Source organism: Hyla sarda, chromosome 1 (genome assembly GCF_029499605.1).
Source record: "Hyla sarda isolate aHylSar1 chromosome 1, aHylSar1.hap1, whole genome shotgun sequence".
Lineage (NCBI taxonomy): Eukaryota > Metazoa > Chordata > Amphibia > Anura > Hylidae > Hyla > Hyla sarda.
The window spans coordinates 196,662,289-196,676,383 of NC_079189.1; the positions used below are offsets into that span (position 1 = coordinate 196,662,289).

Genomic DNA, 14,095 nt, shown 5'->3' on the forward strand with positions numbered 1-14,095 from the left:
TTCGATGTCCCTTTTCGCCGAAGCTACTAAGGGACCACAAATGCTCCCGGCATCCCCCCTTGGCGTTAGCCAAGGTATCTGCCCGCAGAACTGTTAATGGTTGGTACTCTGCCCATGCATGAATACCCGGGGTCTTTGCAGGGAGGTGCAGAACCTAATGGCCACACACCTCCCCTAGACCGCTAGGAGGGACACCCAGAAGGGCTACCGCATTCCTAACAATCCTGTGGACACACAACGTAACACAAAGATATAAATAAGTGAATGTGTGCAGATATACTGTCCGGACATATTCTATAAAAAAATTCTCTGATCCTAGCCAGAAGGCCGGGAATCAAGAGGTGAATGCCACAAGGTCAAGAGTTCATGGTGCCAGTGCTTCAACTCAGCAAGCCAGTACACCCAGTGAGTTTCAGCACCTCAGGGTCACCACTCCCCAGGGCACTAAAGTACCTCGGCTCTAGACCCTCTCAGCCTCATGGCGAGACCCGGAAAGGGCAGCCGTTGAGCTGGTCATGTGGCACCAACCCCGGAATGCCCTGGTACACCTGCCCCCTACCATGCAGCATCCATCCCCGCCAGCTCCACACCAATGCTGTTTGGACCACCGGCATGAAACTGATAAGAACAGATACTACACTTGATCTTAGCCAAAAGGCCAAAAAGGGACAGTTGAACTGCATCTCTTACTACAGAGTTTGAACTGTGCGTCAAAAGCTTCATGAATTGGGGTTCCATGGTTGAGTAGAGGCCTGGCCACTCCCATGCTCATTTTGCTGAATGTGTACAAATTCTTGCATTCACAACTCCATATAAATACCCATAGTTTTTAAAAGGGAGATCCGCCAAGTTCTAATAAATGTCAGGCGTCCACCTACTTTACTCATATAGTATACAATATGAAAGCAGGCTGTTGAATATCTAAGCATATTAGACAATTACAAATTGGAGAAATATTCTTGACAACCTCTGTAAAGACTGTAGTTATGACATTATTTGTTGGCAAACCCATTTTAGGATTAAAGCCATCTTGACAATCATCTGTTGGCCATGGGTCATGTTATTCTAATCTCTGACTATCAGTTGTTGAAGATGAGATGCCCAATTCCAGCCCTCATCTACCTTGAAGCGGCATTGTATGTGAGATGTAGCATTACATGATGCATATTTCTTCAAATATGGACGTTGTAATATATGATCATATGAAATATTTCTGGACATGACCTGCAGGTTGCATTGTTGCTTGTTGCTATTTGAAGTTTTTTCATTGCCTATACCTTTTACTGCTGGTGAAAAGGAATGGGGGGCTTAGGCATCCTGTACTAGAGAATATGGGGAATCCCAGAAGTCTCAGAGAGCAAAGATCTTAATTGAGATCTTAATTGTTTAACATAAATATTTATGTATTCATAGAAAGAGTACACAGACTAAATAGTAAAAAAAAACTCAACTTACTTACAATTTTTATTTAATGGGGTAGTCAGTTGCTAGACATCATAAGATGTCTGATCGTGGGGGTCCAGCCGCCAAGACCCCCGCAATCTCTGTGCAGGCACCTGGCGTTCTGAACATTATGTTCAGAACTCTGAGTTTGGGCTGCCATGGTCGCGACATCCCGCCACAACCCATCGTGACATAACACCACGCCCCCTCCATTCATGTCTACGGGAGGGTGTGTGACGGTGTCAGAATGCTGGATGCCTTCATAGAGATTGCAGGGGGGCCCAGCGGCCAGACCCACGCAATCAGACATCTTATCCCCTTTACTATGGATAGGAGATAGGTAAGTGTCTAGCAACCGAGTACCCCTTTAAGGGAAAGGTGTTGTACAACCCGGGGGATGACTCTGTATATGATACACATTATTGGTTTGTAGAGTCATTTTTACTCAAGTCAGACATGATTATGAAAGCAACATAAACTGATACATTTTAACAATGTATGTTTAGAAATCTGACATTAGCAGAGTATGGATGTTTTACCCTACATTTAATACTACAGACATTTAATAATAATTTAGTGGGTGTGTATGTATATATATGTCACGATGCCAGAGAGGGATTGGCGTGGACCGTGCTAGTGGACCGGTTCTAAGTCACTACTGGTTTTCACCAGAGCCCGCCGCAAAGCGGGATGGTCTTGCTGCGGCGGTAGTGACCAGGTCGTATCCACTAGCAACGGCTCAACCTCTCTGACTGCTGAAGATAGGCGCGGTACAAGGGAGTAGGCAGAAGCAAGGTCGGACGTAGCAGAAGGTCGGGGCAGGCAGCAAGGATCGTAGTCAGGGGCAACGGCAGGAGGTCTGGAACACAGGCTAGGAACACACAAGGAAACGCTTTCACTGGCACAATGGCAACAAGATCCGGCGAGGGAGTGCAGGGGAAGTGAGGTATACATAGGGAGTGCACAGGTGAACACACTGATTAGAACCACTTGCGCCAATCAGCGACGCAGTGGCCCTTTAAATCGTAGAGACCCGGCGCGCGCGCGCCCTAGGGAGCGGAGCCGCGCGCGCCGGGACAGGACCGACGGAGAGCGAGTCAGGTACGGGAGCCGGGGTGCGCATCGCGAGCGGGCGCCACCCGCATCGCGAATCGCATCCCGGCTGGAGGCTGTATCGCAGCGAGAGTGTAGCGAGCGCTCCGGGGAGGAGCGGGGACCCGGAGCGCTCGGCGTAACAGTACCCCCCCCCTTGGGTCTCCCCCTCTTCTTAGAGCCTGAGAACCTGAGGAGCAGACTTTTGTCTAGGATATTGTCCTCAGGTTCCCAGGATCTCTCTTCAGGACCACAACCCTCCCAATCGACCAAAAAAAAAGTTTTCCCTCTGACCTTCTTGGAGGCCAGTATCTCCTTAACGGAGAAGATGTCCGAGGAGCCGGAAACAGGAGTGGGAGAAACAAGTTTGGGAGAGAAACGGTTGATGATGAGTGGTTTAAGAAGAGAAACGTGAAAGGCATTAGGAATACGAAGAGAAGGAGGAAGAAGAAGTTTGTAAGAGACAGGATTAATCTGGCACAAAATTTTGAAAGGACCAAGATAGCGTGGTCCCAATTTGTAGCTAGGGACACGGAAGCGGACATATTTAGCGGAGAGCCATACCTTGTCTCCAGGAGAAAAAATGGGGGGAGCTCTTCTTTTCTTATCAGCAAACTTCTTCATGCGTGATGAAGCCTGTAAGAGAGAATTTTGGGTCTCTTTCCATATGGTGGAAAGATCACGAGATATTTCATCCACAGCGGGCAAACCAGAGGGCAAGGGAGTAGGGAGGGGGGGAAGAGGGTGACGGCCGTACACCACGAAAAATGGGGATTTGGAGGAAGATTCAGAGACTCTGAAGTTATACGAGAATTCGGCCCATGGTAGAAGATCTGCCCAGTCATCCTGGCGGGAGGAAACAAAATGCCGTAAATAATCACCCAGGACCTGGTTAATTCTTTCTACTTGCCCATTGGATTGAGGATGATATGCAGAGGAAAAGTTTAATTTAATCTTGAGTTGTTTACAGAGAGCCCTCCAGAATTTTGACACGAATTGGACGCCTCTGTCCGAGACGATCTGCGTGGGCAACCCGTGAAGACGAAAAATGTGTACAAAAAATTGTTTTGCCAACTGAGGCGCTGAAGGAAGACCAGGAAGAGGGATGAAATGTGCCATCTTGGAGAATCGATCAACGACCACCCAAACAACAGTGTTGCCACGGGATGGGGGTAAGTCTGTAATAAAGTCCATACCAATCAGAGACCAAGGCTGTTCGGGGACAGGCAGAGGATGAAGAAGACCAGCGGGCTTCTGGCGAGGAGTCTTATCCCGGGCACAGACAATGCAGGCTCGTACAAAATCCACAACATCCGTCTCCAGAGTCGGCCACCAATAGAAACGAGAGATGAGTTGCACGGATTTCTTGATGCCCGCATGACCTGCGAGATGAGAGGAGTGACCCCATTTGAGGATACCGAGGCGTTGGCGTGGAGAGACGAAGGTCTTCCCTGGAGGAGTTTGCCTGATGGAGGCTGGAGAAGTGGAGATCAGGCAGTCAGGAGGAATGATGTGTTGCGGAGAGAGCTCTACTTCCGAGGCATCCGAGGAACGAGAGAGAGCATCGGCCCTAATGTTCTTATCGGCAGGCCGAAAGTGAATTTCAAAATTAAATCGGGCAAAGAACAGAGACCACCTGGCCTGGCGAGGATTCAGCCGTTGGGCAGACTGGAGATAGGAGAGGTTCTTGTGATCGGTGTAAATAATAACTGGAAATCTTGATCCCTCCAGCAGATGCCTCCATTCCTCAAGTGCTAATTTAATGGCTAGTAGCTCTCGATCCCCGATGGAGTAGTTCCTCTCCGCCGGAGAGAAGGTCCTAGAAAAAAAACCACAAGTAACAGCATGCCCGGAAGAATTCTTTTGTAGAAGGACCGCTCCAGCTCCTACTGAGGAGGCATCAACCTCCAACAGGAAGGGTCTAGATGGGTCAGGTCTGGAGAGCACGGGAGCCGAAGAAAAGGCAGACTTGAGCCGTTTAAAGGCGTCTTCCGCTTGAGGAGGCCATGACTTAGGATTGGCATTCTTTTTGGTCAAAGCCACGATAGGAGCCACAATGGTAGAAAAATGCGGAATAAATTGTCTGTAATAATTGGCGAACCCCAAAAAACGTTGGATAGCACGGAGTCCGGAGGGGCGTGGTCAATCTAAGACGGCAGAGAGTTTATCTGGATCCATTTGTAGTCCCTGGCCAGAGACCAAGTATCCTAGGAAAGGAAGAGATTGACATTCAAACAGACATTTCTCCATTTTGGCATAAAGTTGATTGTCACGAAGTCTCTGAAGAACCATGCGGACATGCTGGCGGTGTTCTTCTAGGTTGGCAGAAAAAATCAGGATATCGTCCAGATACACAACAACACAGGAATATAAGAGATCACGAAAAATTTCATTAACAAAGTCTTGGAAGACGGCAGGGGCGTTGCACAGGCCAAAGGGCATGACCAGATACTCAAAGTGTCCATCTCTAGTGTTAAATGCCGTTTTCCATTCATCCCCCTCTCTGATGCGGATGAGATTATAAGCACCTCTTAAGTCCAGTTTGGTAAAGATGTGGGCACCTTGGAGGCGATCAAAGAGTTCAGAGATGAGAGGTAAGGGGTAGCGGTTCTTTACCGTGATTTTATTAAGACCGCGGTAGTCAATGCAAGGACGTAGGGAGCCATCTTTTTTGGACACAAAGAAAAATCCGGCTCCGGCAGGAGAGGAGGATTTGCGGATAAAGCCCTTTTTTAAATTCTCCTGGATGTACTCAGACATAGCAAGAGTCTCTGGGGCAGAGAGAGGATAAATTCTGCCCCGGGGTGGAGTAGTGCCCGGGAGGAGGTCAATAGGACAGTCATAAGGCCTGTGAGGAGGTAGAGTCTCAGCTTGTTTTTTGCAAAAAACATCCGCAAAGTCCATATAGGCCTTAGGGAGACCGGTTACAGGGGGAACCACAGGGTCACGGTAAGGAGAACTGGGAACCGGTTTAAGGCAGTCTTTGAAACAAGAGGAACCCCAACTCTTGATCTCCCCAGTGGACCAATCCAGGGTTGGGGAATGGTGTTGAAGCCAGGGTAGTCCGAGGAGAATTTCGGAAGTGCAATTGGGTTGGACCAAAAACTCAATTTTCTCGTGATGAGGTCCGATGCACATTAGGAGGGGCTCCGTGCGGAAACGTATGGTACAGTCCAATCTTTCATTGTTAACACAATTGATGTAGAGGGGTCTGGCGAGACTGGTCACTGGGATGTTGAACCTGTTGATGAGAGAGGCTAAAATAAAATTTCCTGCAGATCCGGAATCCAAGAAGGCCATAGTAGCGAAGGAGAAGGTAGAGGCAGATATCCGCACAGGCACAGTAAGACGTGGAGAAGCAGAGTTGACATCAAGGACTGTCTCACCTTTGTGCGGAGTCAGCGTACGTCTTTCCAGGCGGGGAGGACGGATAGGACAATCCTTCAGGAAGTGTTCGGTACCGGCACAGTACAGGCAGAGATTCTCCATGCGGCGTCGTGTCCTCTCTTGAGGTGTCAGGCGAGACCGGTCGACCTGCATAGCCTCCACGGCGGGAGGCACAGGAACGGATTGCAGGGGACCAGAGGAGAGAGGAGCCGGGGAGAAAAAACGCCTCGTGCGAACAAAGTCCATATCCTGGCGGAGCTCCTGACGCCTTTCGGAAAAACGCATGTCAATGCGAGTGGCTAGATGAATGAGTTCATGTAGGTTAGCAGGGATTTCTCGTGCGGCCAGAACATCTTTAATGTTGCTGGATAGGCCTTTTTTAAAGGTCGCGCAGAGGGCCTCATTATTCCAGGATAGTTCAGAAGCAAGAGTACGGAATTGTACGGCGTACTCGCCAACGGAAGAATTACCCTGGACCAGGTTCAACAGGGCAGTCTCAGCAGAAGAGGCTCGGGCAGGTTCCTCAAAGACACTTCGAATTTCCGAGAAGAAGGAGTGTACAGAGGCAGTGACGGGGTCATTGCGGTCCCAGAGCGGTGTGGCCCATGACAGAGCTTTTCCAGATAGAAGGCTGACTACGAAAGCCACCTTAGACCTTTCAGTAGGAAACTGGTCCGACATCATCTCCAAGTGCAGGGAACATTGAGAAAGAAAGCCACGGCAAAATTTAGAGTCCCCATCAAATTTATCCGGCAAGGATAGTCGTAGGCCTGAAGCGGCCACTCGCTGCGGAGGAGGTGCAGGAGCTGGCGGAGGAGATGATTGCTGAAGCGGTGGTAGTAGCTGCTGTAGCATCACGGTCAGTTGAGACAGCTGGTGGCCTTGTTGCGCTATCTGTTGTGACTGCTGGGCGACCACCGTGGTGAGGTCGGCGACAACTGGCAGAGGGACTTCAGCGGGATCCATGGCCGGATCTACTGTCACGATGCCGGCTGGCAGGAGGTGGATCCTCTGTGCCAGAGAGGGATTGGCGTGGACCGTGCTAGTGGACCGGTTCTAAGTCACTACTGGTTTTCACCAGAGCCCGCCGCAAAGCGGGATGGTCTTGCTGCGGCGGTAGTGACCAGGTCGTATCCACTAGCAACGGCTCAACCTCTCTGACTGCTGAAGATAGGCGCGGTACAAGGGAGTAGGCAGAAGCAAGGTCGGACGTAGCAGAAGGTCGGGGCAGGCAGCAAGGATCGTAGTCAGGGGCAACGGCAGGAGGTCTGGAACACAGGCTAGGAACACACAAGGAAACGCTTTCACTGGCACAATGGCAACAAGATCCGGCGAGGGAGTGCAGGGGAAGTGAGGTATACATAGGGAGTGCACAGGTGAACACACTGATTAGAACCACTTGCGCCAATCAGCGGCGCAGTGGCCCTTTAAATCGTAGAGACCCGGCGCGCGCGCGCCCTAGGGAGCGGGGCCGCGCGCGCCGGGACAGGACCGACGGAGAGCGAGTCAGGTACGGGAGCCGGGGTGCGCATCGCGAGCGGGCGCCACCCGCATCGCGAATCGCATCCCGGCTGGAGGCGGTATCGCAGCGAGAGTGTAGCGAGCGCTCCGGGGAGGAGCGGGGACCCGGATCGCTCGGCGTAACAATATATATTTCCTGTTTTATGTCTATTTGATATCTATTCCTTTTTGGCCAAATTTTTTTCATCTTTATATAGCTTCAAAATAATTCATATAATGATACAAAAATAAATTAAAATAAAACCTACAACAGGGAAAAAAAAGTAAAGCAGAAAATAAAACAATACAATATACGTAAGTAAATAAATATAATAGTCCAATCCTTATTTGTATAAACAGTATTTAGAGAGGGGTCCTTCTTAAAACATCTTAACGACCACGGACGTATATTTACCTCCATGGCCGGCTCCCGTAATGGGAAGCGCGCTCAGGAACTGAGTGCGCTTCGTACCTGCGGGGTCCCGGATGCTATCAGCAACCAGGACCCGTGGCTATTACCGGACATCGCCGATTGGGCTGATGTCCGGTATTAACCCTAAAACGACAGAATACACTGCAGGTTAGCTCAGTGGAGCTGTTCGGGACCTCTGCAAAATTGCGGCATTTCGGACAGCTTAGAGGACAGAGGGAGTCTTCTTACCTTGCTCCTCGCTGTCCGATATGAGATTCAGGCTTGAGTGATCGACCACCGATAACTCTGATCAATGCAATGCAATGGCGTAGCATTGATCAGTGTATTCAATCAGTGCAATGCATGTTATAGTCCACTATTGGGGCTATAACATTGCAAAAAAGAAAGTATAAAAAAAGAGTTAATAAATGTGATTTAACCCCTTCCCTAATAAAAGTTAGAATTGCACCCCCCTTTCCCCATTAAAAAAATATGTAAATAAAAATAAATATAAACATATGTGGTATCGCCGCGTGCAAAAATGTTCGAACTATAAAAATATATAATTAATTACCGCACGGTAAATGGCGTGCCCATAAAAAAATTCAACCTTTTTATACCATAAAAAAATGAATAAAAAGTGATCAAAAAGTGCAATCAAAACAAAAATGGTACCGATAAAATCTTCAGATCACGCTGCAAAAAGTGAACCCCATACCACCCCCTATACGGAAAAATAAAAAGTTATAAGGGTCAGAAGAGGACAATTTTAAACATACTAATTTTGGTGCTTGTAGTTAAAAAAAAAATTTAAGTAGTAAAATAAAGAAAAACCCATATAAATTGGGCATCATTGTAACCTTATGGACCTACAGAATAAATATATGGTGTCATGTTTACCGAAAAGTGCACTGCGTATAATCGGAAGCCCCCAAAATTTACAAAAATTTCAAATTTTTTCCAATTTTGCCCCATAAATATTTTTTTCTGAGTTTGCCGTATAATTTTTGTGGTAAAATGCTTAATGTCATTACAAAGTACAATTGGTGATGCAAAAAATAAGCAATTCTATGAGTCTGTAGGTGCAAGAGTGAAAGCGTTATGATTTTTAGAAAGTGACAAGGAAAAAATGAAAGTGCAAAAACGGAAAAACACGTGGTCTTTAAGGGGTTTTTAATGTTCATATCTACTATTGGAGTGATATAGGACTGTTTAGCTTACCTATTGTCCATATGCCCATAAGTAACCTTTAGTTTTCAATGCTATGTCACAAAACACTGTATTCATTCACAGAATGATGTAACCATTCTTAAATCATTGCCAATTCTGTGCAGTAGTTCATAAGAAAATGAGGCCTTACCCACCAGTTGTAGTTTTGTGCTAGCATCTGTAAATAGCACACTGCTCTCAGTCAGGTGCCATTTTCAGGTGCGCCAGAAGTCTGCTTACTCATAGTATCCTGTACTGTAATTGTTTAGGTGTGACTTCAATGTTGGTAGTCATAATGCTCAGGTCCGAAGCTGTGTCCTTTGACTGTGTGGAGCCTATGGGGTGACAAAGTGTCTGGGGGAGGGTGTAATACTTTCTTACGTATTCCAAGTTGGGGCACTCATGGGTATTACAATTTGGAATGGGCAAGGGAAATCTTTTAGGGGATTATTTTGAGAAAAAATAGGAAAATAGAAAATAATAATTGCACCATTCTACAACCACTACTATTACCACCACCACATAGTGACTTGATAATACCACCACTGATTCTGAATAAAAACCACAGTGCACAGTATTCCTTATATACGGGGTCCATATAGTGGCAGGTACCAGGTGTGTGCAAGTGCCCTGCAGACCATATAAGTGATTACAGTGCAGTTACACCCAGTGACTCACAGGACACAATAGGGATTAGTGCCCTTTTTTGTAAGTGAATTTGGTATCGTTAATCTGTATAAAAAAATTGTAGATGTTCCTTGAGTGTCCGAGAGATGTGTACGCCTAATATAAGGCGCATGTTTTGCATTTTTGATCAATGACCTTACTATGAGTAGACAGGTAAAGCTCCCATTATTGGTCTTCCCCTTACCATAATATTGCCCCTTTTTCACAATTTTTTCTTACATTAGGTAGGTAGCCACATAAATTAAAGGGACTGTCAGGTAAAAATGTTTTTATTAAGAAAAGGGCCCAGACTGCCTTATAACATAAAAAAATACTTATACTTCCCTCATAGCCTCCATTATCGTTACCCAGTCTCTGCCGAACTTCCCCTTTAGAGAACTGCTCAACCAGTCACTGGCCACAGAGATGTCCTGCCTCAGTCAATGACTGGCTAAGCAGCGCTGCTACATCACATCTGTAGCTCCATGAAGGGGAAGTTCGGCGGAGACCCAGCACTGATACCTAAGGCTACCGAAGGCTGTACTTAGCTATCACTGTCAGGTTTTATAGAGAATAAATAGAGCAGTGGCACACATGCATGTCGACTGACAACTGAGCTCCTGCTCTAACTACCAGGATTGGCCTACAAAATCACATTTTTCATTTCCCCAAGAAGAAAGAGTTAAAGGGGTACCCCTGAGGAAACAAAATGTTTTTAAATCAACTGGTGCCAGAAAGTTAAATAGATTTGTAAATTACTTCTGTATAAAAATCTTAAAGCGTACTTGTCAGATCCCACAAGAAAAAAATATATATGTTACTCGGTATCTAATCAAATTTTCATTCCTCTATCACCTATATTTATTATAAAATCCCTCTTTTCATTAGCTCACAGGGTTAGAAATCCTCTCAGGGGAAGGGGGGCGTGTCCCTCCCTTGTGGTGGTAGGAGGTGATTGGTCTGTCTGCTCATGCAGCCTTGTCCATCAGTCATCTCTTGTCCATGACTCATGGACAAGCCTGATGCTGCTGCAGGACTGGTTAGCGTCCCAGTAGGTATGGAGACCCCTAGTGGTGGGATTCTCAGTAGCTGTATTCTTTATTAAAAATTCAACAAGTTTTAAACAACCATATCACAAAAGGCCTTTAATTTTCATCAGTAACAACATATACAAAGTTTTTGGTTCTGACAGTACCAATTTAAGCCTTTCAGTAACAGGCTATGCTCCAGAGGAAGTTGTGTAACTCTTTCCAGCTGACTAGGACGCACTCTGCTGCCACATCTGTCTGTGTCATAAACTGTCCAGAGCAGGAGTAAATCCCCATAGCAAACCAATCCTGCTCTGGACAGTTCTTGACTGAGGTAGCAGCAGAGAGAACTTTGGTAAGACTGAAAAGAACTACAGTACACAACTTCCTCTGTAGTATACAGCAGCTAATAAATACCGGAAGGATTGAGATTTATTAAAATATAAGTAACTTACAAATCTATATAACTTGCTGGCAACAGTTGATTTAAAATATATTCCTCTGGAGTACCCCTTTAATAAAAGATAATCAATAAACTATAAGTTTGGGTCATCAGAAAGGCCAGTGGGCTGGGAATTGTGGCAGTAATATGGATGCAAAAATGTGGCCATAATATGCCCATAGGAAAATGGCCCACGGCTGTTTTTTCACACCATGAAGAATTTTTTTGTATGATTTTTGGTGGTTATACGACATGTTAGTTACAAGTCCATACTGAAGTATGAAGGGAATTTCTATCTAATTATCATTTGGTTTGTGGTGTCTTTGTGCTTCTGGTGTCAGTAGCATTTTTCTATAAAAAAAAAAAATACAGCACGCTTTAGGTATGATTGTTTTATTCTTTTTCCATGAACTTATCCTTATTAATTTTAAAAACATCAGGAGTATAACAGTACAAAGTACACAAAATAGTAAAAGCACTGTAAACTAATTTCATTAGATCCCTGACACTTTTATAAATGACAACACACCCTTGTGTGAAGGGTTATAAACATACATGCAGCTTATGTGGCAGCTTTTTTTTTTAGACAGACAGAAATAGACCATATTTCTATACGCTATAAAAGACGTATTTGTCTTTTTATTTTAATGTAGTGCTCTTTGTGTGGATTTTTCTTCCCGACAGGTTATTTTTCCATGGTATAATTTGGGGTTTTTTCCTACAATTTTTTTTTTTTCTTTTTACAACTGATCTCAGATGTCGGGTTTTCCAGAGCCGAAATCCACCACATTTTATGTAAGAACATTAGTAAATTTGTATGGAATTTTTTCAAACAGTCAGCTTTTTTACGTAATCACGCCCATTTTCCCAGTGGTGTCGCCCCTTTCCTTCAGGTTCTTTGAGTAAAATGGATAGTTATGAAATGGATCAGCTTTTTATGGGATCTTTTGGTCTAAAATTCTGGCACATTAATTGTGTGGCACAATTTGGGCACAAAACTTGGGAAAACAAAGTCAGAATCACATTAGTAAATAACCTTTAATGTGTTACTTTACTGCAACAAGCACATGTGCAAATGCCTATACTATTCTCTTCTGTTGAGGTTTTCCAGCAGTTTTGGACCATGAAAAAAAATTTTTTCCTTTTTTTCTTTTTGTTTTTCACTATAGAAAACTATATATGTGGAGACCTTGGTTTAAAGTAGAGGTGAGATCACTATCAGCTTTTTCTGGTGTATACACCAAACAGAAGACTCAAATGTTGTGTGCACAGAGCCATACATAGTCATGATGAAATATCCGTTTAGATATTTTTAAAGTTGAAATCTGCTCAAATATCTTGTTTAAAAAAAATCTGTTTAGAATAACAAAAAACAAAGAACCCAAGAAGCCGCTTTCTTTTTCATACTTCTTCATTGTAGAGCTCATTAGATTTTTACATTTATGCCAAGAAACAAAATGTTCTTTCAAAAACGTGACGTTTCTTACATTTGGATCCCTATGCTACTGTTTGCCTTACTCATACAGTTATAAGACATTTTTCAGCATCAAATGACATCAAACGTTTACATATAAACATTTGGATGTACACTGTTTGCACTCTCTAGCATCACTTCCAGTTACAAAAATGTGGTAACAGTTATAGCATCTGGATCTTTCACTGTATAAAACATGTTTTGACACACGTGTCATAATGTTATAATAATATGTGCATCTTCGATGGGGCACCCAAATCCAAGGAATTTTTTTCAGCAATGCAAATGCAAAATATGTAATAATGCAAAATATTGAAAGCTGGAGGATGAAAAATACTATATTACCACTATTAGGCTACTTTCACTCTGCCGTTCACATCTGTCCCATTCAGGGTCCAAACAGCATTTTGTTGTTGCACTGAACGGACCCTAAAACGGGACAGAGCACAATGGAAACTGCAAGGTCCCCACAGATCAAATTTACTTGAATGGGGTCCGTCAGGGATCCAAGAGTTTAGGGGAGAAAAAAAAACGGTAAGACTAACTTCCCACTGCCATTTGGAGTTCCGTCAACAATTCCGTCAGAATGATGGGAGTTTAGCGGAGAAACATTGCTCAAGTGAATAGGGTCTGTCAGGACCAAGCAGTTTCCATTGTGCTTCATCTCGTTTCAGGGTCCATTTAGTGCAAGAGAAAAAAAACATTCCGAGCAGGGTCTGATGTGAACAGCAGTGTGAAAGCAGCATATGCACAATTTTTTCTCTGGTAGACTTCCGTCATCGTCCGACAGCAGTGTGAACCTTGCCTTATTTTGGCTAGAAGTAATCCCCTACTGATCCCAAGAAAGAAAGTGAAATGTCCCCCTCAATGAAGGGAGTTATTTTAGCATAACTCCTTAGGATGACATCAAATTTGCTTTGGAGTTTGCAGTAGTAGCTGATTTATTAAATGCAACATATTGAGATTGTTGCAATATTTTAGTAAGTAGCGGTGGGTGCCTGGCAATACACAATCACTGGCTTCAACCACCAAACACTGCCTGCAAAGCTGTGGGATGTAAAATCAGCCCTGCCTTTGATGGTCACAGATCTGTGCATTCTGTCACTACTTGCATGATTACCAAAAAGAAGACAATCCTCTTTTGAGATAAAAACGTGTATTTAAAGTGTACCTGTCGTCAAAAACAAAAAATAAGGTAGATAATACCATTATTTGTAATATACATTGATTAAAAATTGTGAATTTTTTTGGGGTGAAAAAATGCTGTCCCTGCAGCTATTGTCTGTGTGTCTCTATAATGAGTCCAAAAACAGGAAGTGAGGGCAGGACAAGCAGGGATCTGTGCAGACTCCTGGCTTGTTAATCATCCTGCTGTATGAGGCGGGAGCATGTTATAGAGCCTCAGTGCACACTGTCCTGCTTTTTCTTACTGCACAGAGCCC

The 14,095-nt window shown here is 44.7% G+C and overlaps 1 long non-coding RNA gene and 1 pseudogene across 1 annotated transcript in view; one reads left to right on the plus strand and one right to left on the minus strand.

Annotated features, from left to right (window-relative positions):
- The window catches only part of LOC130362380 (uncharacterized), a 78,876-nt gene that overhangs the window by 42,319 nt on the left and 22,462 nt on the right, over positions 1-14,095 (plus strand). The window lies entirely within an intron of this gene.
- Positions 563-670, minus strand: LOC130344275 (U2 spliceosomal RNA; annotated as a pseudogene).